Consider the following 25,061-nt stretch of genomic DNA (forward strand, 5'->3'; position numbering starts at 1 on the left):
AGTACCAGCGTATGAAGGCCATTCCTACTTCTCCCCATTGCTGTCCAGATCTCAAAAGGGGACCAAATTTGGGGGCCAACTTTGGCTCTTTAGAGTCCTTGGCAGAAAAAGTAAAAAAAAAAAAAAAAAAAAAAAAGCACCATTTAAAATTAACCTGATACTGTGACTATAATGAAATATTTTGTTCAATACAGAAATGATATGCACATCCAGCAAGGAGAACAACACTTATACTGGCCTTTTGTCATCGACGCTGTAAATGCTGGCTCTTCCCCTTAGAGGGTGAGGTTAGCCACTCTTGAGCTAAAAGAACACAAACATATCGGACAAACATAATTTATGAATCTCCCAAATTTAACCAAATTGGTGGCCATATGTTTCTATTTAAATGGAAAGTAAAAAGAAGATAATTTTTTTTTAGGATTGTGATTTGAATATTATAGGAACTGCTGCTACTCATATTTGGCCTGAGGGTACAAAGATCTATGCTTATATTCATGACTTGGCCAAATCTTTTCATAACACCAGAGCCACCTACATACGACACTAAGAAGAAAGGTGATTGAAACCTTACACACTTTGCTAATGTGCTGTTCTCTTCAACAGAAAAGTGTAAGGACATATTAAGGGGAGCTTCCAGGTTCTGAGCAAATTTACAACTTCATTGCTTTCTTAAATTAGATCCCATCACTCACAATACTTACAACACTTGAGTTTGTAAATTTCAAAGAAGTACAAGAACAAAAATCATAACTCATTATTATCAAAGGCAGAGTTGTATCCAGAGTAACCACGTCAACTGTCTAAATAAATTCTAGACATAGTAGTAGTCTACTAAATAAATAAAAACAATTCATAATCCCAACTACCAATGGTAGACTAAAATGATCTTCCCAAACCTAGCTGAGTTTTAACTGCCCACACGCTACTCACCAAATGAGGATAAAAGTAGCTACCTACCATGGTTTATCAGTTCTGTATGTCATTACTGTATATTTTTAAGGTCTTTCTACTATACGCTTTGTGTTTATTGCTTCAGTACTGCCATTAGAAATTACTAAATACCATATGTGCTAGTGCTAGGCTAGGAGCTATAGGGAGCAAGAAAAGCGTGCTCAGTCTATAAAGGATCTCAAAGGCACAGCATAAAATCAAGAGACACATGGGCGAGGAAGAAACATTTTCATGGCAGAAGAGCATTGAATGGGCAAGCAATGAGCGTGCAATTCTTGAAAAATGGGATCTGAAAAAACTGTGAGCTGCTTTCCAAGTAAAGTCTAGTCCACAAAATGTCTTGTGACCAGATCGGTGCCCATACCTACTTAAAATAGGGAGGAAAGGTAAGAAAATCATGTAGGGCCAGGAAGAGAAAGTAGATGATGATAAATGCACAGAAAAGTAGCTATTTATATAGATTTATATTAAAATGAGACAATGTAAAAATCAATCTCTCCAATGGCATCAATCTCACCCAGACCGATTTTCAAAACACTCAGACCATCCTTATATATCAGGCCTCAGGAAGAGAATACCCTCTTGCTTCCTGCTTTCGAAAGGGATGCTGCCTCCACTTAGTGATGTTTATAAAAATGGCAGCAGTTTCCTATTTGAATGTTAATTACTGTTATGACACACAAGATAATTTAACTTGCTTCAGTAATTTATTCTTCCTTGTAATTAGGTGTAGTAATTGGAAAATCTTCCAGAGTGTAACAACAGTTCTGAAGGTGAAATGGTGATGGTTGGGGGCGGGGGGCAGGGTGGAAGCTTTCCCATAGGCTCTCAACTATAAATCTGGGGTGGCTGTTGAGCTGGTGGTCACTTGGATGAACCATGCCAGGGACCAGAGATAGTCCTTCTGAAACCAGATAAGTGACACCCATGACCGTTTAGAGTTGGATGATTCAAAAGGAAGGTAGAGCCCCAGTAGATGATTAGAGCTACTCTGAGAAGAATATTAAAGACTAAACTTGAATGGGTCCAGGGATGATACGACAAAGTGACATTTTAAGCCCCCACCCCCACCCCAGTCTGGGAGCTACTCACACACAGTTCAGAGACTCTACAGAAAGAGTACAGGCCAAAAATATCACTAGGTGTGATGGGCTCTATTTGTGTTGGTTGATTTATGGACGTATTTCGGTGCTTGCCACCTCATATGTGCCCAATAAACATTTACTAAAATGAGTAAATGAATAAATGAATGGGTATATGCATTGCTTGGCAATACATATAGCCAATAAGTAGTCAATATATAGAACACATTAGCTATGGTACTAACTACTTTATATCATTTTTCCTCCTCTCCCAATTCCACTTCATTGCACCAAAAATCTTATTACATAGCTTTACCTAAAATTCTCTTGAAAACATTCTATGACAGATTATTTCAAAAATTACACAAGTAGAGAGAATAGCCCCAGGTCTTCATCTTCCAGCTTCAGTGACGATGTGGCCAATCTTTCTTCACTCGCACCTGTGTTATTAGCCTTCCTGCATTATCTTGAAGCAAATCCCAGATGCCACATTATTGTATCCATCAATACTTACAGGACTCATTTTGTAAAACCTCACTGTTCTAATTCCTTAAGCATATTAACAAGAATTCCTTAATATCATCAAATATTCTGGTAATAAATCTTTCCCCCAATCGCATTCTAATTTTTTACACTTTGTGTAAATTAGTATCCAAAAAATGTTCAGACATTAGGATTAATTGACATATCTCTTAAATCCTTTTAGTCTGTGGATTTCTTGCTCCATCTCTTTTTCCTTCAGTTGCATTTTTGTTGTTGTTGTTCATGTAACAAAGTCATTTGTTCCAGAGAGTTGCCCAGGCTAGATTTTTCTATTGTATCTCTACGATGTTTCATTCACGCTGTTCCTATCTTCTGTACTTCCTGTTATCTGGTCATCAGAGAAAGAGGCCAGAACAGATAATAGTTTGACATTTTGGCAAGAATACGTCATAGGTTGTGCACATCATCAGGAGACACCAGCTCGGGGTTTGAATGTGTGACGTCGGCAGCCAGTGAGGCTCACCACTTGGATCCATTAACTCCTCAGGGGCTGTGAAGTAATGAATTCTGACTTTCTGAATCCTAGACTATTTCTCTAATGAGAGACACCCTCATCAACTATTTGGTTAATCTGAGGTATAATTCATAAAGGAAAGCAAGTTAAATACTTGATTCTTTCCCTCTGTGTACCAGTTTTCAAAATAATGAGCTGATATTCTCATATCATCTTAAAAAATGACCGATGAGGGTTTTATTTTTAACTCTGAAATTTCCTTGAGGAAAACATTCCTAAATCTGTGTCAGAAATTCAAAACTGTCCATTGTCCAAACATGTTTGGGGTCGGAAGTAAGTAGATATAATGTACTTTAGAACCATTCCTTCTCTCTCATTAGGGACAGTTCAATAAACAAAAAATGCTGTGTCTTTATTTAAGAATATTACTAAATGTCTAGCACCTTCCTCTCAAAGACACACTACAGATGAACGTCAACTGATTTTAGAACCCCAGGGAGCAGAAGAGAATGGGCAGCAACCACTATAACTCATGTCCAGCACTAGACGCTTCCCTTTGCATTCCCAGAAGTGACATGAACAGAGCATGAGATGGAAGGAGCCATAAAGAGATGTGACAGGCTTTAAAAGCAACCGCACACCATGCAAGGAACATGTCTACTGTGGTATGTACATCATGTGGGTTCTATTTTTTCCTAGAGATAAAATGATCACCTACGCTATGAAAATTACTATCATCCATCTCTCCACATGCGTTCCCATCCTTCAAAAGCGGCAGGAACTATGGGCCTACATGGTGTGCAAACAAATGAACTTATGAACAAAGGCACTAGAGTTCCTAGAGGTTTTATTCCACTGAGAGGAACGGTATGCAAAACAACGCGTCAAGAGAGCAAGGCGAATGAATGCCTCGCCACGGTGTACTATACAAGATTATAATACAAGGCAGTGGAGGAAGAAGTTTCTCCTGTCCTCTCCCTACACGCCTCCTGCAAACAGATACTGCAGCCTCCACTTCAGTGAAAAGGAGAGGTATCCCTGAAATTACATGCAGCAGCGATGTAAGAAATCTGTCTCCTTACAAAAGTAATAAAAAGCATTTCAGACTATCAATTGACATGCTCTCCACACCCCAAAGCTAAGACTGCTCAGTAATAGCAATGCATCTGACTTCCTGTTTGTCACATACAGAACTCAGGAAATTCAAAGAATATATTATGAATTATGTCACTGCCTGAATGGCACTTTGGGCCACCAAAGACCCCCTCTACACACAAACATAGGACATCTCAGAATTTCTGTTCCCCAGAGGTATGGCTATTTTCCTACTTTCTATCATTTTATTTCTAGGAGACAGAATTCAAGTTACTGAATTCTGCAACAGGCGCACAGATTAGGATAGTCTGATTTAGGATCCATTTGCCTACCTCAGTTCAAAAGGCTGGAAGACACCTGCCTCTGAGATATATGACTGCTTCTGCTACCTGTGTGCCACGCTCCAGTGGTCTAAATAATATACCCACCAGATACCCACACATACCTGAAAGCAGAGAAGCCTAATAGAAAGACTTGAAAAACTAGAATCCAACACCAGCATACTGATTTCCTGAATAAACTGTTTAACTACCTTGAATCTTCATTTCTTCACTTTACAAGGTAGAGAGAATTACCTCTGCTTATTTTGCAGGGTCTTTTTTAAATAACAAAAAGAATTCTCTGCAATCTTCCAAGAAAAGAGCACAATTTTAACCTAATTAGAAAGAAACCAGAAAGAGAAACTTGAGCAAACTGCCGCAAATCCTGGCCAATAATTCAATTTTGAAAAAGCGAGGAGGAGATGAACTTCTCTGGAAGACTGGGGAGCATCCACTATGGATGCCACAAACATGTCTTTCTTAGCAGTTCTCACTGAAATTAAACCCTCCGCACCTCTCCCTTGCATTTCCTCCCTCCCCCTTTCTCCCATCACCACAGCCTTCTCCCACGTACACCTCCGACCTCTCGGCTCTGGGATCATTTTCACCTCCTTATTGTAGTCTCTCTCCCCTGTACCGTGATAACCTCCCTCCCACTGTCACCAGTAAGACTGATCTGAAGCGGGACCTTAGAATGTTTCTAATCCAGCTGCTGCATAGTAAAAAGGGAAAGCTGAGACCTGAGGTGATGAAGTAACAGGCTAGGGGTCACGTAGCCAAGGACAGCATTTGCAAAACTGGGTCCCCATCCAGACCTCTGACTCCCAGTACAGTGCTCTTCCCACTGCACCACACCACCTTCCCCCTGGGCCTCTTCACCAATCTGACCCCAGACCTGGGTTTGGGGGGCGAGTGGATGTATGTCATCATTCTCCCGCCATATGAAGTGCTTGCAAGTCACAATTAGAAGAGATAAAAGTAAACACAGCAATCAAATTGGGATCCAGTACCTGGAAGAGGCCTCCCAAGTTCAACTTCCTTCACCCTTAATCCACATCATTCAGGGAGGAAGATTCAAGAGGCCGGTTCCATAATGCCCCTCTCCCAGTCGTTCACTCCAGCATTCAACATCACTGGAGAAAAATCTAAATGGGTCAAACCTAAATCCTTCCTAACGGAAGAAACAGCCCTGGATTCCTAATTGCGATTGAAGCACAAACGCAATACAAGGTTTCTGAGCTCTGGTTGGTGGCCCCTGAGTGTGTCAGAGGGCATGACTCACACAGAGTGTGCAAGGTGCTTTTATAGAAGCACATGGCTCACTTCGTCCACAGCCTGACCTTTAGCTGGTTAAATAATCTTTGCCCCTCTATTCTCATTAATCTTCCAATTATATTTTGGGCTTTTGTACAAATCTCAACCCCTTTAAATTGTCCATGTTGCTGTTTGAAAGCCAGAGTCTAGAACCAAGGACAGATAGATGAAGCCCCTAAAATAAAAGAAACACCACCAAACAAAGTATTAGAAAGTCAATATAAGTCCAAGGCAGTCGATGAAACCTCTGTGCAAAAGAGGCCACATTCAATACAACAATACTTTTCAGACAGACGAACTTGGAAACTTGAGGAATAACCAGAAACTACGGAGAAAACATCAGGAAGGTCTTTAAAAGTTTGAAGCACAAACTGAAGTAGAGTTCACTAGACATCATTTAATTTGGCAGCTCTAGACCCTAACCATGTAGATAAACAAGAAAAGACTGGCCTAAAGTATACATGAGAGATAAAAGCCAGAAATAGCCAGGCTAAATCCCTTAAATACTGACAGAACAAACTTCAGAAGCAAGGTACGTGAATAAGGAAAAATGCAAATAGGAATTCCATTTCCTACAAGGTAAAAAAAAATTAAAATCCTGACTGAGCTAGAGGAATATGTTCAGGAAAAAAAAACACAACAATAGTAGTTGGATGTGTGCTCTTGGTACAAAGTCCTGAAAATAATAAGGCTGCTAAATTTCAAGCATCAGGGAAGTGAAGTATTAGCTCAAGAGATTATGAAAAATGAGCTTTCCAAACTGACTTTGAAAAGGAAACAGGTAAAAAGAGGTCAGCTCATCACAGGCAAGGAGGAAGCTTGTATTATCTTGCTGGCTGTTTTAAAGTAATAACCTGGAACATTAGCAGGTTAAAGAGCCCTACAAACATGAGAGAGAGAGAGAGAGAGAGAGAGAGAGAGAGAGAGAGAGAGAGAGAGAGAGAGAGAGAGAGAGGGAGGGAGGGAGGGAGGGAGGGAGAGAGAGAGAGAGAGAGAGAGAGAGAGAGAGAGAGAGAGAGAAAGAGAGAGAGAGAGAGAATAGGGTAGAAACATTGTTTACACCTTAGTAATTGAAAGGTATCACTAGAGGGATTTACAAGGTGCCAACATGACATATATCAAAGTCAAAAAGGCTAGTTTTAAAAAATGATGAGAGAAGGTATTAGGGGTGTAGAAGTAAAGCCAGAGGACTTGAAATAACTCCATCTATGCACACACTAAATTATTTTAAACCATGTAAGCCACCCCAAGATCCATGAAAGATCATGTTTTATTATTCCCTAACATGGAGAGTCTCCACTGCATCAAACCAGCAAAGGCAGTTAGGCGGAAAAACTACAAGTGAGATCACTGAGTCAACCTCACTTTTATTTTAAATGAGGAAAGCATAGCTCAGTAATACGAGTGCCCTACTTGAGGTACAACAAATAAGATCTCTTAATTCCCAGAATTGTGTTTTTCTACCGTAATGTTAAGGAATAACTTTTAAAGGTAAAATGAATCTCAAAGTACTGCATTAACTGTTTTAAAATACATATTCATACAACAAGAAGAGACACAAGAAAAAAACAGGAGAGGAAAATTTTACAGACACAGGCGAGGCTAAGGAAGTGATTTTAAATGGATGTGCTTTGGGAGGTATTCTCAATTACCTCTCTACAAACGGGTCACCTCGGTCACTTTGGGTGGCTGCCTTTTTCTGAAAGCTGCCAGTGTATCTCAAGAGCAAAACGAAGAGAAGGAACCTGACGTACACCCAGCAGGTTATGGGTGTTTGTACCAGGGCGGCACTTTGTGGTTTTGAGACAAATTGAAACTCCCTCACACGCTGTTTTTTAAAGACACCTGAAATCTATGTAATTTTACTAACAATTGTCACCCCGATAAATTGAAAAAAAAAAAAAAGACCAAATGGCTAGGATCGAAACTCCCAGGCAGCAACTAACAGCAAAGGCAACACACTGACAGTTGTGTGTGCTCGGCAGCGGCACATAGCTCTGAAAACAGTAGAATTCTTTCCTTCTTCTCTTTACAATGATTTTAACAGAACTGACAAGGTGACAGACAACGGAAATGTGGAGCCAAGTTTAAAGTTAGAATCTGGTTTTCCGCGGAGCCTCATTTATTTCAAGAAAGCTACATGAAATACAACTCCCATCTGAGTAAACGCCTCAGAAAAGAGGTAATACAGACTAGTTCTTAAATGCATGAGTTTTGGAGTCCAAAAGACCTTGAATGCAAGTCCCACTGCCACCCCGTACTAAATGTGAGGCCTTGACCAACTTACATAACCTCTCTGAATTGGTTTCCTCAAAATAACACGTCAGAAGGCTGATGTGAGGACTAAATTAAATAGTGCACGTAAAGCACCACACAGAGCCTAGCACAGTTATTAAACGCTTAATATAAACATTTAAAAGGGTGGGAAGAAGGGAGGAGAAGTTGAAGCACAGAATTCGTTTCAAGTGTGGAAACACACTGATTAAATTTAATTAACTCAAAAAGGTTACTTAAAACCTGTCAAGGCTTTTTGTCCCCCCCCAACCCCCCCCCAAAAAAAAAAGAAAGACAACAAAAATAAATAAAGAATAATAGAACATAGTCAAGGTCATAATTTTCAACTTGTTCTGCAGCCATTATTTGTCTCTAACTACTATTTTTTGAGATTAAGGTATTTCAAAGGTCCAAGGTCAAAGCAGAAGTGAAGGAAGAAGGCAAGAGAAAACAGAAGGTGGGAGCTAGGAAAAACAATCTCAGAGAAGGGCAACATTTTCCTCAGAATGTTAGCAAAGATCGTATTCAACAGTCAAAAAAGGTAAGCTCTGAGTACTGGGTGACGCTGGGTTTGAGATACCCACACACACCTGACACATTGTATAATACCCTGAACGGGTGGTAGAAATTGTAGAGAAGGGGGAGAAAGCACACGTCATCGTTCATTCTGGATGCCACTGTTTTGCACACAAGAGTTTCAGTGGCTTGGTACCAACTAAAGAGAGACAAACCATCCATCTCCCTTGGAAGCTGCAACAGATAATATCCTTGAAATCAGGGCAGGACCTCTGCATGGTCTGCTGTTGTGGTTTTCAGATTCCTTGGTCTGGATCATTCACGATCCATCCTCATTTGCTGAACCCACAAATAACGGTTCTGCCTAAAACCATCACAAGTTAGTGTGAAAAAATGCCAGGGCACTAGGCTAGTGGGGGAAAAAAGAAAAAAATCAACATCTTTCCTCATGATTAACCTTGGGTGGTCTTAACAAGTTGTGCAAGCTTTTTGGTTTCTACAGAAGGATTTTTAGAACATCATGCAGCACAAAAATCAGATGTATCTTTAAAAGGGAAGAAAATTTTAAACATATGTTTATTAAATGTGAATAACGGAGGAGGGTGTATCTAAATACAAAAATGATTATGCAAAGAATGAGACAAAAATATCAATCATTTGAAATCAAGAGAGACTTTTTTGGGGAAATGAACTCTTGCCCTGAGCAGGAAAAAACCTGAAAGATCTTTCACGGATTCTAGACTCTGTTCAAACATTAATTCATTATGTGCCGCTGGGAAAATCATGAATTTCTTCAAGCCTCGGTTTCCTCACTTCTATCTGCTCAAGACCACACTGGGTTCTTGTGAGGATCTAATATAATAACACAGTCATTCCTGAAGTTTGGTCCCCATACCAGCAGCGTCAGCAACCTGGGAACTTGGAAATGGAAAGTCTCCAGCTCCACCCCTGGACCTACTAAATCAAAAACTCCAACCATCCATAATTCTGATGCACCCCAAAGTTTGAGAACTACTGCAAAAACATATATAATCTTTTTTAAATCTCAAAATGTTAAATATAAAATTGTTATTGTTATTATGAAAAAATTAAGAACATTACAATTTTTGAAGATTTTAAGAATTTTCATTTACACACAATTGAATATATCTAAGTCTGTACGTGTATTTAATGACTAGCTTCACATTCCATCAGTTTCTTTAGTAAATGTTACGATACAATAAAATGAAATCTGAAATTTTATCATCTATCAATGTTAAGGTGTACTATCATTTATTCATAATTTCAAAAGGACTGGGGGAAAATAAATCAGATTAATAATCATGGCACATTCTTTAAAAGAGTAAATATTAGATTAAACTGATTTAAATCCAGTTATTAATATATTAAGGAACGAATTTGAGATGAGATCTCTCGGGGGAAAGGAGGAAAATAAATCTTATTGGGATCTTTACATTTTATTGGCAAGAGTAATGCATTCATTGTTTTTTAAAAAGTGAAATGTGAAGTCAAAAAGAACGTGGTTACAAAGGGTGCTTTTCAACTGACAGTGGAGACTTTTAATGTAATAATTATAGGGTGTCTTCGAGGAGTTCGAATCAGAAGAAGTAAGTTAAGAACAAAATATGCTAAGAAAACTAAGGTGGTATTAAGATTATTTTTTCATTCTACATTCTAGTTAAGCCCAATAAAAGATGTTAAACAAAAGTTTCCCTTATTAGGAATATTCTTACCATATATTGATCTTCATATCTTATTTATTACCTCTTGTTGAGGGAATCCACCACTGCCGCCCCTAACAAATTGAAGACGACTTGGAAGTCACATTGTTCACAATATGGAACAGAAAGGTGAGGAAGGCTAGACATGGAGAATAAATGAACATTTAAAACAATAAGATCACATAGGAATAGGAGTATCTAATGAGAAGATTTGTCCTAAAAAGTTAAATTACCGACTATTTGGAGCTTAAAATGGGACCATACTGATTTACATAACTTCAGAACATAAGATAATTTTAATGCTCCTTCAGGGAAAAATCTGGGCTATGCAATGTACTGGATCAGGTGCCTGGAAAGGAGGGCATGACCTTGTGAACTGACCGGATGTATAGAGACAGCAAAGCCACCCCACGCACCAGCCCATCACTGTCACATTTGTCCTCTCCACATTTCTCTCCAGGCTTCCTTCCCAAAGTACAAACCAGATCCAAGACTGGTTTGGACCCAAGACTCCTAATCACAGTCAACAAAAAAAGCAGGGAGGACCTACACTGACATTAGACACATCCCTGGTCGCCGTCTCTATTTCACAAAGAGCCTCCAGAAGGAGCCACCAGCAGCAGGGCAGCAAATGTCCTGCCAGGTCCCCAACCAGTTCTTCCCAACTTGGCTCTATGGGCTTCTCTTTATGCTTCTCCTTCCTTAACGCTAGGACTTCTTTTCTTCCCTGTGCACCCTTTCAAGCTTACCCTTATATTCAAGGAGGGAAATATATACCAAAATGGCAAAAGGAGCAGAGCATTATAAATCATGCTCACCAAATCCTGTGCTGGAGGAAAAAATGGGTACAAATTTATCATCTGTGTTCCTTCTCACTTTGGGGCACACATGATTAAGAGAGGTGTATTGTTTCCGTACTTCTTAGAGTGCTAAGGGTTCCTGATTCCATCTGGAAATGTAAGAGATGTGTGTGCAATGGTGCTAGAATGCGAAAGTTAACACAAAAGATTTATTCTCCTCTAGACTGGTATTTCAACAAAGTATCATGTGGGTCTACACATTTCCTGAAGGGAAAAATAAACATTCTTTGAGCATCTACTATGCCACAGTTTTTCAGACATTACCTCATGAATAGATGTGGCGAACACAGATGTCTAGAGCTGTTCCATTTAAATGTAAAATTAAATGAAAAAGGTAGTTCATCAATCACATTCATTCCAATTTCAAGGGCTCAATAGATGCATGTAGCTGGTGACTACCACACCTTCATCACCACAGAAAGCTCTGTTAGACAAAACCATTGTCCTTTCTCCTCATTGAAGATTTTCCACAAAAATATCTGTAGAATTACACTTGGTCCCTCTGGCACAATGAAGATGAATTCTCGTACTAAAGCTGAAGCTAGAACCCTGCAGCCTTTTGCATGAGCTCTCTTGCAGCTATCTCATTTTCACCACTGCAGTTTTCTACACTATATCCTGCCTGCAGGGGACTCAAATCTTTCACCTCTGACTATATCCTAACCTCTCCTGAATGTCTGGCAAAGGTTTGGATCAAAAGAGACATAAAATTGTTGCACAGATGAACTAATACTGTAGTTTCCTGTAAATTTGTTGGCCTGTATGAAGTGTGAGTCCCAGGGCAGTGGCAGAAGTAAAGTTTATGCTACTGAAGCTTTGCTTCAGCCCAGGAGATAGGAAGGACTTGTGTGACTGTGAAGTAAGAAACAGGAAATAATTTAATGGTTTTAAAAATGAATGTACAAAATGAGTATTATTATCAAACAAAAAAAGCGATATCAGAAATAGAGTTCAATTTTAGTTAGATTTCCTTTCAAGTCCAACAGCAGTGCTATAGCACTGGCCCACAAGGGGTTCTGTGACAATAGGTAAATTTTCATGAACGTTTAAGCACATCTGGACTCTATTCCAGTGACTTACAAGGTAATACATCATTCTGTCAGTTGCACAGGCATATTTACATCCTACCCTCCAAATCCCAACATGGCCCTGAAATTCCTAGATTCCAAGACACATAACTCAAGAAAACATACACAGAGAAATCAAAACTGTAACAGTATTATAATAGTTCTCCTTTCTTCTAAATTTTACCTTCTGTGCTTCAGACTCTTCCTATTCTGACAAAGAATGTCTCTCACTAAATTATCGCCCTGCAGGTCACAGGGCTACGTCATCACATGCCTGGATTATTACGATGGGGGAATGGTTCTCCCGTGTAGCTCAACAGCAGGTCGGGAAGCTCTAGGAAAACTTAACCCAAGCATTCAGAGCCTTTGTCGATACCAGCTGTGGCAGGGGTTGGCTGCCTGCGATAATTGGCTGCTTTTTACCTGGAAAGAACGGGGAAGGTTTTCTCAAAATAATAAACTACCATACATAGGACAACACAGTCTTAAAAACTAGCAAAAATAAATTTTATGGTCATTTCTGTATTAAAAATAATAATAAACTTCCCTGAATTATCACTTTATCACAAAAAAGATACTTACTTCCTATTGTTTATAAGCTCCAAGGTCTCAGGTCTCCGCAGTTCCTTAGGCCTGGGCTGGCGTGAGGCGTGGCCTGAATGCTGACGTGACCTGGCAACCTGCTCCGCTGATAAACGCTTGAGCAGCGCCAGCTCCGTAGTAACTATTCTCAAAATCACTCCTGGGCACCCATACTGAATTTGTCTATTTTTTTTCCGTTGTGTAATGAAGAGAGTAGATGTCCAGCATCCAAGGGCTCAATTCTATTACTAACCTGTTTGCATTTCTAATTCTAATCCAAGTTAAGTAAATGGAAAGTCCACTGTAAGAGAAAAAGCACAATGGTGCTCTTTACAGTTACTACCCTGGGACTCGTTGCTTTGTGCAAGATCATTAGAAGTTATCTCGAAAAATTATAAAGGCAAATTTACAAAGACAATAAAGCAATTCTATGACAAGGCTGCAAGTTCTTATAAAGTATGTGCTGTTTTTAAATTTTATTTTTGGCCATTCCTAACTATAGCTACAGTTGACTATTCTTTCTCCAAGGAAAAACAAATTAAAAACTATTTATTTAACACTTTGGTACTGCTCAGTACCATTTCTCATAAAAGCTCAGGCAGCTTGAAAAATTAGAGTTAAAACTTTTATACAAGGCTGAGCAGCAAAGACACCCAACTAGCCGCAAGCACAACCAGCACCCAGCTCTTGGTTCCTGTATCACTGTCTAATGAAAGAAACCAGGGCTCATTGCAGAAATGGCTGATTCTCAGACTGGAGCAGGAAATACCCAGATAAGCCTGGAGCATTTTGTACTGCCAGAAGTTATACCATGTTTCCCCGGAAATAAGACCTAGCCGGACAATCAGCTCTAACGTGTCTTTTGGAGCAAAAATTAATATAAGACCCAGTATATTTTATATGTATATTATATTACATTTATTATATATTATATTATATTACATTAAATTATATTATATTATATTACCCGGTCTTATTTTAGTAAAATAAGACCAGGTCTTATATTAATTTTTGCTCCAAAACACGCATTAAAGCTGATTGTCCGGCTAAGTCTTATTTTCGAGCAAACATGGCAAGGATGTGCTAAAAACAAACAAAAAACACCCCACAAAGATGGGGATATGTCAAAGGGACACAAAAGCCCACCGAAGGAGCTCCCAATGGCCAAAGCTAGAGCACTTTGAGCAACATAAAGAAAGCATCATTGGATTATAACCCAAAGTGTAAAATCAATAGCCAAGAGTCATACTGATATAAATAAATGACCAAATTAAACAATTATTCATGTTAGGGAGAGGAGACAAGTCCTCTATGCAGAAGAATCCCCAACAGTTTACATAAATACTCCTACTCCAAGGAGATGGACCCTAACTGCTCGCTGTAAGTGCAGGCTGCACACAGCAACCCCCTTTCAAAGGGGGCCAGGAGTAGGAAGGGAAACGAATAAGGATGCAGCAGAGAAACTTCACGAACATTGCTTCAGCCAGGTGAGCAAGGTCCACATCAACAATAAGACCTGTTAGCACGTGTCCTTCATATGATGTGATGAAAATGCCACTTCACCTCTGTGGTCTTCTTCTCCAGAGCCCAAAACTCCACACTCACTAATCATGAGAAAACGTCACACAAATCTTTTTTTCCTCCCACGTAAGGGACATTCTGTAAGACACCTGATCAGTACTCCTGAAAACTATCAAGATCCTCAAAAACAAAGCTTGAGAAACTGTCACAGAGGAGCCTAAGGCAACACGAGGAGTAAGGGAATGTGGTTCCCTGGCTGGGATTCTGGTACAGAGAAAGCACAATAGATACAAAGTACGGAGATCTGAATAAAGTGTGGATCTCAGTTAACAACAGTGCGTCAGTACTGGTTCACTGATTGTAACAAGGGTACCATACTGAGGAAAACTGACCAGGCGAAACTCTGTTCAAGATATATGGGGCAATTCTGTGCTATCTTCACAATTTTGTTGTAAACCTAAACTGTTCTAAAATTAAAAGTTTATTTTAAAAATGTATACAATCTTTCTAACACTAAATCCTATTGCATGCCATTTTTCATTTGTTTTTAAAATATTTGTTTAACATAGAAGCTTGTGGACTGGGATCAAACTGCTTGGAGGTGAATCCAGCTCAACTATCTACGTTGATTTTACCAGCTACGTGCTTGCCCTACACGCAGAATTCAGCTGACGGGGGCCCAACATGACTTCAGTTATGTTCGGCACAACCCCTGCTTTTCCCACAAGAGAAAAGAAGACAAATAAGGCCCAATCAGCAAAGGCCTTCTTCCCACAGGGTAGCCATGTCTAGCAATGCGCTGGCCAACGTGTTGCTATGAATAAAACTGGGAATAAGCCTTTGGCAACCTGGTCCCCATTCACAGTCGAGGAGGGTTCTCTGGCCCCAGAACAGATGTAACCAGCAATGTGATTAATGCCTCTGAGCGAAGTGCAGGACCAAATTTAAGAGCTGTCAGCAGTTTCACATGATGTGAACACTACCTGTTTACCTCTAATATTCAGATGAGACTAATGAAGTCCTATTTTCTTTCCACAAGCAAAGCGTATTGTAAGAAAAAGGAACAAAAAGAATTCGACGAAAATATCTGAAGCTACTTTAATAACAAATGGCCAGAGTGTCTAGTGTTATTTTTTTTTAAAGCTTACATGTAAAGTCTATAAGATTTACAACTTCTTTCCTACCAATGAATGCATCGCAAATGAATATTCATGCAGCAATTGCCGTGGCTTTTGCCATCTGAGATAGTCATTAAAGGCTTGTCATCTTCATCCAACAATACCTCTGGCACTTCTAAATTATTAGATCTTACTCTATAGCTTTGAACGCTGTAATAGCAACATAAAGTAGAGAAATAAATTACCAGTATGAATAATCAAAGGTCACAGTTTTCAGCAAAAGCTCAAAATTTTCTAGTGTCACCTACTTTTTAATATAAAACTATTAAGACTTTTTTCCTTGACCAGCCTGAATAAATAAAAAGATGATATTAAGTGAAACAAATGAAACAAAATGAAAAGGCTCGGAGCAATAGCTACTCTTTTAAAAGAGTATAATTACCTAGTGGGCAGAGGAGGTTTCTTTTTAACTTAAAACATCTTAACGTTTTTAGAGTTAGATTAACCATCTCGAGGCCTGACACCAAGTTTAATTTGGGATTATGCCTCAGGCTGTGCTTCTTGTGCTGGGACCACATCCCCACTGTGATGCTGACAGCACAGCATGGAGGGGGCAGGAAACCCTTCCATCTCCTCTCTGAATGCACTCCAGCACCTGGCACTGGATGTACAAAGAGGAAGGTTATCAGTAAACAAATAAATGTATCTGCTTGTGAAATTATTCCCCATCAAGTGTCTGAGTCAGGGGACTTGGGGTGTAAGCAGTACAATCTATACAGCTAATTCAAGTTTTTTTGTTTTGTTTTAATGTATTCTAAGGGACCACAGCAGTGGCACGGCTCTAGTTGCAGGAGACTAGTCTACACATTAGCAGTACGTCACAAAGCTAGAGATTCAGAAGAGCATATCTGATGGGCTGGCCAGGTTATGTGCTCACCAGGGGCTCTTGATTGACAAGCCTTTATCCAAAGGTGGGGGAGAAGGTTATTCAAAGCAAACCTGGACATGCTCCTCCAGTAGAGGGAGTATGGCTGCTGGGAGCGCAGCCGTCCATGATGATGGAAGAGGAGCCGGGAGGGGGGTGGGACTAACCGACCAGTCTCCGGGAAGTGTGTAGGCATTTTGCTATTCACACACCTGATTCACTTCTCCAAACAGCCTTGTGAGGTGGGTATTATCAACCCCATTTCACTCGGGTTGAAACTGAAGTTCGCAGAGTTTAAGTGATTTAGCTAAAGACACGTGACTTCAAACTAAGGTATTTCCATTCTCTTCTATCTCCCAAAGGAAATGGAAGTTTCTTATCAAGATGTCAAGATGTGAAGCATTACATTTATTTACAGTCTCAGAAATGCAAGTCCTTCTTGGAAACAACAGTTCCTGAGGATAAGGACTTCTTGCCCTCTCATTGTTCAGGTTTTTTGTGGGGGGTTTTTCCCACATAAATATATACAGAATTCTCTTCATTCAAAAAAATATGTTACTTACTTATATATATAAACCTGCAGTTTCCATGGTTAATGACAGAATATGGCGAAACCAAGGTAACAAATACAATTCTTAGAAACAAGTTAATGAATTTGCTCACCTCTACGAGCTCAGAATGCCCTTCTAACTAATTCTATCAGGTCTTATATATGCTGCTGGCAGAGAGGGATACCAGGTGAGAACATACACGCATAAACAAACATCACTAATCCCGAGAGGCACACAACCAGCCCTATTAACAGTGGGTCAGAAGCAGGAGCATTTTTTAAACCGGTGCAAGCCCAGAGTTTTTCCACTATTGGAAAATGTGGGTTCCTCTCTAGATCAACTTCAGCTCACACATGCAATTCAGTTTATTATTTGGGTCACTATACCTGTAACCTAAGCAGACGGTATACCCGATTTACGTGAAATATTTAATTAGGCCACCAGGAATGTGGCGGCACCAGCTGTTGTGGCCTGCTGACCTTGGGAAGGAGGAGAGATCAGCAAAATGATAATGACAGTGTTCAGACGAAACCCAGAAATGGATCCTGTTTAGGGAAACATCGGCAGCTGTAACTTTGCCACACTGCAAGCTAAGAAACGTCAGCCTAAGCATAGTAAGCTGGCTCATGTCACTCACCTTCGAGCACTCTGGGTTTATTAAAAACTATTTTTAAACGATTTATATTGATATATACAAAGGAAAACCTCTGAAAATATATACTTCAAAACATTCATTAATTGTTACTTCTAGATGGTGAGCTTAAGAGTAATTTTTATTTTCTTACCAGTATTTTCTACAATGTATTTCTGATTTGAAGAATTTTAATTAAAAAAAAAACCAATGATTTAGGCACATATAAGTCTTTTTGTATAGTATCTGAGTTCCTGAAATGCTGCATTTTAAATGCATTTTTTCTTATAAATTAAAAAATTCTATCCTTTTACAAAATTTAAGCAATTTTTCTTTTTTCGTATCTGACCTCCCTGATTGGCCTGTGAAGCCTTCTAGTATCTCAGTGCTAAGTTCTTCTGCCAGCCCAGTCAGAAGACACCCATTATTGCAAATCCCAGGCTGGCCTTGGCCCTGCCTGCAAGAGTTCTGCTGGAACCAACTCAACTCCTCCCCCTTTCCCTCTGAGGCTTTTCTGAAAACGTCCCCCTTTTCTCAATTCCTCTAACCCATCATCTCTCTTCAATCAAATTATCAAGATGGGAAGCATTAAACCCATGTATAGTCTCAGAAATGCAAGTCCTCCTGGAAAACAACCTTGATAACAAGAACTTCTTGCCCTCAGATATCTAACAAAATATAGTCCAAAGCCTTTTCCATCCAATAAATGTATGATACTTACTTATACATAAACCTAAAGCCTCCGTGGCCAACGACACGATATGTTGATACCAGGTAACAAATCCAATCCATTTGCTTCTCAATCTCTTTGCCAAGAAAATAAAGAGCGGAAACTGAGAACTCCCTCAATTTTCCTTCCCTTTTCCAGAGAGAATCCTCTGAGCCTGGGGCTATTTCCCTGTTACTTATAATTCAGTTAAAATAATTCAATAAACCTTCATTGAGCTTTGAGCCAGATGTGTACAAAGTACAGGGGAGTTTCCTAGACAACAGTCAGAGGTGCCTACCCGCCCAGACCCGACCGTCTCTGCTATCTGTTATCCTGTCCTTCCCCCGCTTGGGACGCCTGTATGAATCAGCCCAGGCTGCCATAACAAAGTACCACCGAAGGGGTGGGTTCAACAGCAGAAATTTGTTTTCTCTCAGTGCTAGAGGCTGGAAGCCTGAGATCAAGGTGTTTGCAGGGTTGGTTTCCCCTGAGGCCCCTCTCTTCTTGGCTAACAGATGCTGTCTTCTCGCGGTGGCCTCCCATGGCCGTCCTGCGCATGGGCCCATCCTGGTGCCCTCCATCGTTTATAAGGACACCAGTCATACTGGACTGGGGCTCCCCCCTAAAGACCTCATTTTAGCTCAATCGTCTCTTTAAAGACCTTATCTCCAAATAAGTTTTCATTCTGAGGTAACTGGGGCTCGAGACTTCAGCATAGGAATGTTGGAGACACACAGTCTAGCCCATGCAGGACCCCTCTCACCCCACCCCCTCCAGGCTCTCATGTAGTCTTGGTTCTTCTCCCTCAGTCAATTACATTCTCAAATCGACGTTTCACAGTTACACACAGACAAGCTGCCTCCTCGCCCACATCTTCCCCCAGTTGTATCTAGCTGCTTCCCTGAACTATCAAGGTGTGAAAACACCCTGAATTAGGAGTCTCCGACCCAAATTAGATGGCACATCATTGGTGGGCCAGGTAGAAAACCACAGAGCGCCAATCCCATCTCAACGTGGAAACAAGGCCCTGCCACCAGCTCGTGTCAGTCATGTGTGAAAACAGAGCCTAGGGTATCTGCTCTTCTGACTTTCAACAGAACCCGGAAATATATTTATGTAAAATGTCCCAAGTTTTATACGCCAGTGACAAAAACAAACAAAAAACTCTAAGTGGGTCAAATAAAATAGGCCTATCATCTCTTTTTTCCTCCTAATTTTTTCTATTTCTTTTCCTACAATCTCTCACTTTGCCCATTTCCTACATGTCATTCATTTCTTACGCTTTTGAAATTGGGTTTCTCTGCACCACTTCCTTTCCCCACACCCCAATGAGTCAGCTATGGCTAGTCCCCACGGCTTACCTGCCACCCTCCCCATCTCAAACACAAACTGCTTGAGGACAGAGAGCATGTGTTATATCTGGATATAACATACTGTGTCCAGCACTGAGCCTGGACTCAATGAATGAGGGCCGAATAAATAACGGCTTCTCTCTTTAGAAGGACCCAAAGGCATGGGAGGAGCTGTACATCCAAGAATCCTCCCTTCAGTAATTCTGTAAAGGCTCCCGCTTCTCTAATTTCCTTATCTGCTTCACTGTTTCAGCAAGATTCCTGTCATGGATATGCTCTTCCACGGCCCCAGAACTTAAACCCCCACTTTTCTTCCAAATGGCAACATTTAGTCTCTTAAAAGGGAAGTTATGATATAATTCTATCTTGTTTATTCAAAAGGTTTATCTACTACATGCTTAACTTTTCAGGACACAGTCAAGCATCAGGAGTTAAAAAATTTAATGAGTTTCAAAATAGGTGGTTAACGTTCACTAATTTCACTCGTAAGCGAACCCTTTGGGCCTTCATCAGAATCTACTGGCTTTTAATTTTCAAACATAATTTTATTTGGAGGAGAACCATATCTGGCCAGAACTATCTTCTACTAGATTAGCCTGAAAGCCAGACTTAATTCCTCCGATATCAGCTTGTTGTTCTGGGGGGTATCTTTTGAGCCTCCTCTGAATTAGACTGACCTTACCCCCCTCTCATCTGCCTCTTTGCTTGTGAACTGTCTACGTACTCCAGGGACCTATGAAGATTACAATAAGGAGGGTTCTGTACTTCAAAGGAGACGGTGACATTAACGGACATTGTCCACTATTGTCCAGCCTGTAGGAAAAGAAGACTGTGAATGATACTATATATTTGCATACAGCTCTGCTTTTGATCATTTCGGGCATAACAGAAATCCGACAAAAATGGAATAAAATACCCGCAGCTCCACTACTGTGCTGAGCTAAATTACTTAATGTTTCTGTCTCAGTTTCCTCAACTATAAAATGGGGATCATAATGTTAAATTAAGACCTATAAAGGTTGAGACAATATTCAATTGAAGTGATATGATAAATCACCTAACTTCTTATCCTCACTTGAATGTCAGAAGAATAACCAAGGCTCTGACATATTAGAAATACCGTTTCAGCTCTGGTTTTCACATCAGACTCAGAAAATTGCCCCCATTAATCCCTGGTGTGACATTCATGGTAAAAATCAGATTAGCTACTGAAAATTCTGCATGAAATAATATTCTTTAACTCTTCTTAAAGCAATTTCAATGAGCAATTCTTAGGATAATTCCAGCTACGTGTGGAAATAATAGGGGGGAAAATAGAACACTTTGAAAATATATTTTATAAAAAAATGGGAACAATTTAAACCTAAAATTATGTTGTCCTCTAATGTTTAGATACACTCAAAAAATTCAGAAAACTATTGTTGACCAAAACTATTATAAAACAACTATCTTAAATTAAAAAACAAAAAATTAGGTCAGATGATACATAACTAAACATCAAAATGGGGGGATCTATATTGAAGTCAATATTCCATCATAAACCAACATGAAATTTTCTTGTAAAAATAAAATAAGAATTCTGAATTATCTCTTAAGTAAAAGCACATGAATTCTGTGGGTAAATGAAGTAGCTGAATAAATTAAATAGGTATTTGGGCATGCTGAATGCCACATACAAGAAACAAATTGAGTTAGCATCATACAGAAAGTTCCAGTGGTACAAAAAGCCACACAAAATCAACAGAGAAAAACTCTGCACAGAACTTACACACTTAAAAGAAAGATTGCAAGTATTATTTTTCTCTTGCTACAAATGCAAAACAAACAAAATCAATAACCAATTTTATTTCTAGATTTTTATCCACTGTAGTGCAAAAAGGTAATTTCGGCACCACCTGAACAGACCTCCTAACTCAGCATCTTCACAGACAAGTAAATTTGTCATTCTGATCAATACATAACTATTCATACAGCAGCTAAGGGAGCACTTTCTATTTAATGCTTTACTAAAACTCAGAAAAAGTTGGGAAAATCTTAAAACAATAGTTGCTTCAAAAAAAGCACGTTAAGTTTTAATATAGTTTGAGAAACTGTATCGTTCAGCTGACTTTAACAACTATAAAAAGCCAAAATCATAGTAATACAATCCATATAAATTTTTCAATTCAATTTTCAGAAACCGTGATTTGCCAAAAGTGCTGGCAGACACAGAAACTTTCTAAAGAAATCAGATTGAGTTTCCCAAACATTTCATTCTGGTCATCAGCAGGAAATGCTATTTGATGCCACACCCGTAAGGCAGGTATTAAGACTTCAGGCTACCTAAAATGAGCATAACGAGAAGTCACTTCTATACAGATAATGGACACTGAACATAAAAATTAGATGGAAATTATTTGCCATACCTAGGCTATATGAATAAATGTTTTATGTGAAACATCACAAAATCTGAATTCCTGGGTTTAAGCCATTTGTATATTTATTCCTCTCTTTTAAATTATTCTTCACCACCATCCACTTCTCATTACCTATCATCTGGATGCATGTTTCTCTTTCTAATTTACATTGTACCTTCTTTCATGCTTTCATGTTTCTCTTTGGCGCATGTTGGTATGTTAATCTCATTTTGTAAACCTTAAGATCGCCTAGAGCTCGAAGACGGAAAACCTAAGCATGTGTCCTCTCATTTCCATCTGAGATACAGAATGAGGAATGGAACAGGATGCTGGATTGGGTGCTGGTATATAAAGCTGACGGTAAAACAAACCCCATCATAGGACTGTGACCCATGATGGTCATCTTTATCAAGGACACTTGTTGAAGAGTAAAAGTTGAGAGAACATCCAAAGAAAGGTTGAAGACTATAAAAAATTTAAAAAGAAAGGAAAAAAGGAAGAAACTCTGAAGTCTACAAATTGAAAACTATGGGATATGAAAAATGCTTTTCATTTCTAAGTGGAAGAAAGAAAAATACATCACGTGGCTCCGGTGGGGAGGACGCACTTAAGAAAGCTTCTCATTTGAGATTTGCTCTGTGGGGTTGGCAGGCACTTTTTGACTATATCTATTATTCGATCTTGAGGTCTCACAGGCATTATATGAAGAAGACAGAAACAAGGATTGGACAGCGAATTGCCTAGGAAGTAGTATACTTGGGCAGTGACTGTTTTGTACCAACTGCTCAAGTTAAGTAGGACATGCAAACAACCTCTGATGATAAAGAAGTACATTTGCATTCACAAAATTGTGAAAATGAGGAGTGACAGGAAAGCATATGCCTCATTCTCACGAAGTCATACTAAGCGAAAGAGCTGGGAAAATGAGTGAGAAGCTGGGTGCAACAACATTCCCGGCTTAAAATATGAGAAGGATATGTCAACAGTGAGGGGATAAATGGCAAGTCGCATATCTGTTTGTTTAAATTTTGAGAGAGACGGTGCTTCAATTTGTCCTTATGGAAAGATGAAGATAAAGCAGAAAGCATCCCATGACCTATGAAAAGCTTTAGAGGAAGATGCACATTCCTCTGGAGGTACATAGGAAATGATCTGAAAATGACTTATAGTGACTATTTTAAGAAGACTTCTGCTTTGTATTCTCAATGAAACATAAAAAACATGGCTCTGAAAACAGCACAAAACAGGGATGAATACAATATAAGAAAGTCAAGAGGTTGAGATATAAAGGAAGAGGGCTAAGATTTTAAAAAGAATAAATGTAAATTTAAAATCACATCCAAGGCAATAAAAAGCAAAATAGCGAGTATAGAAAATCAATTCTGAAGAACAGAAGACTAATCTGAGAAATTCTCTAAGATATTAGAACAGAGGTCAGCAAATTACAGGCTATTGTCAATAAGAAAGCCAGATTTGGCCTGCTACCTGTTGTTTGGGGTGTGTTTGTTTTGTTTTGTTTTTATGTCTGCAAGGTAATAATGGTTTTTACAGAGGAACATTTGCAATTAATTAATAATAAGGAACTTTGGACCAAATTAAGCAAAAAGTTATCTCTCCCAAAAAGAAGTGTAATGTTCCCATTAATAAATCTATATTATAAAAAAAAACTTCTACTCAATTAGTAGTATTATATTTTGAATTTCATTAATAAAAAATTTGTAGGAATTTGCTTTCCCTCTTATACATAAGTAGCTAACTACTAGCCTCCATTTTGCCTCTTGGTTCACAAAGCATAAAAGCTTTACTATCTGGCTCCTTACAGAAAGTTTTACGACTTCTGCTTTAGAGGAGAGAAAGATCTATAGGCTAGGAAAAAGAGAACAGCTATGGGTCTGGGAGAAGATCTCCAATTAATGAATGATGGGTATTTCCAAAAAAGAAACAAAGCGAATGGAAGTCATAAAAGCAAAGAGATAATTCAAGAACCTTGTCCGATCTAAAGGAATATCTAAATGTGACATCACAGGGGATTTCAGAATTTTAGGCAAAAGTAATTCAAAGTGACTCACACCTGGACAAACCTTAGCAAAATTTTTAAAATTTAAGGTGAAAAAACAAAAATTCTAAACCTACAAGCAGGGTTGGGGTGGAGAGGAGGGTACAGGATACCTGTGAAGAAACAGAAGTCAGGCTGGCCTAGATGTTCCCTCCACAACAGTAAAATAATGACACAATGGAGACAGCCTCACTTTTCTCTTAAAGAAAAAAAGTTGTGACTCAAGAATTTCATATTGAACTAACTTGACGTTTTATGTCTAGAAGCCATAAAGATACTCTCTCAGACATGCAAACGTTCAGAAAATTTACCATCCACCCCAAAGTTTCTTAAGTATGTGTGAGGGTGTATATTTTCCAGGCAACCAAGGTGACGAGGTAGGAGTGCAATGCTTCACAGTATGGACTCTGGAGAGACATGAATTTATCCGGAGTCCTGGCCTCAGAAGATTTGTGACCATGGACAAACTATTACAGCTCTTGGTGCCGCCATTTCTTCATCTGGACAGTGGAGATATTAATGGAATCTACTGCAGGACAACATGAAGAAGATTGAATGTAAGTTAGCCCATATCACAGGCTGAGCACAGCACTTACGGTACTTAGTAAATACTTGAAAAATGTTGGCGGCTGTTGTTGCTCTTACTATCCTGCTGACTGCCAGATGAAAAGAAATTAAGAAACAAAAAAATTGGGAATTTTAAGTAGTATAGCACTGATGATCAACAATGATAGTTAAACACTTAAATCTAGAGAATGATCATAAATGTGGTAAAGTAAAAACCGATTTCTGAAGGAAAAAATATATAATAAAAAATTAAAATTCACTAATGATCTAGTTTTAGATGACTAGAGTTTAGAAACTGGGGGCAGAAAAGTCAAAATACATTGTTTTTAAATATAAATTGAACATATAAATTTAGATCTTAGATTTCAAAATTAGATTTCACTTCCAATCACAGAAGAAGATAAAAGCAAAGAAAACAAAGTTCATGATGCAAAATAGCAAGGAAACATTGAC

At 39.1% G+C, this 25,061-nt stretch overlaps 1 protein-coding gene across 2 annotated transcripts in view; it reads right to left on the reverse strand.

The window, feature by feature from the left end:
* Nucleotides 1-25,061, reverse strand: part of SMYD3 (SET and MYND domain containing 3) — a 555,557-nt gene that overhangs the window by 318,082 nt on the left and 212,414 nt on the right. The window contains exon 1 of one of the 2 annotated variants that reach the window (XM_074316893.2): nucleotides 12,783-12,861. The exons of the other annotated variant lie outside the window; for it this stretch is intronic. The gene's annotated coding sequence lies outside the window, so the exon portion shown is untranslated. Of the gene's footprint in view, nucleotides 1-12,782; nucleotides 12,862-25,061 lie in introns of those variants that run through there. 2 annotated transcript variants of the gene reach the window in all.

The sequence above is a fragment of the Rhinolophus sinicus genome, chromosome 6 (genome assembly GCF_057876585.1).
Source record: "Rhinolophus sinicus isolate RSI-liver-muscle chromosome 6, RSI-T2T, whole genome shotgun sequence".
NCBI lineage: Eukaryota > Metazoa > Chordata > Mammalia > Chiroptera > Rhinolophidae > Rhinolophus > Rhinolophus sinicus.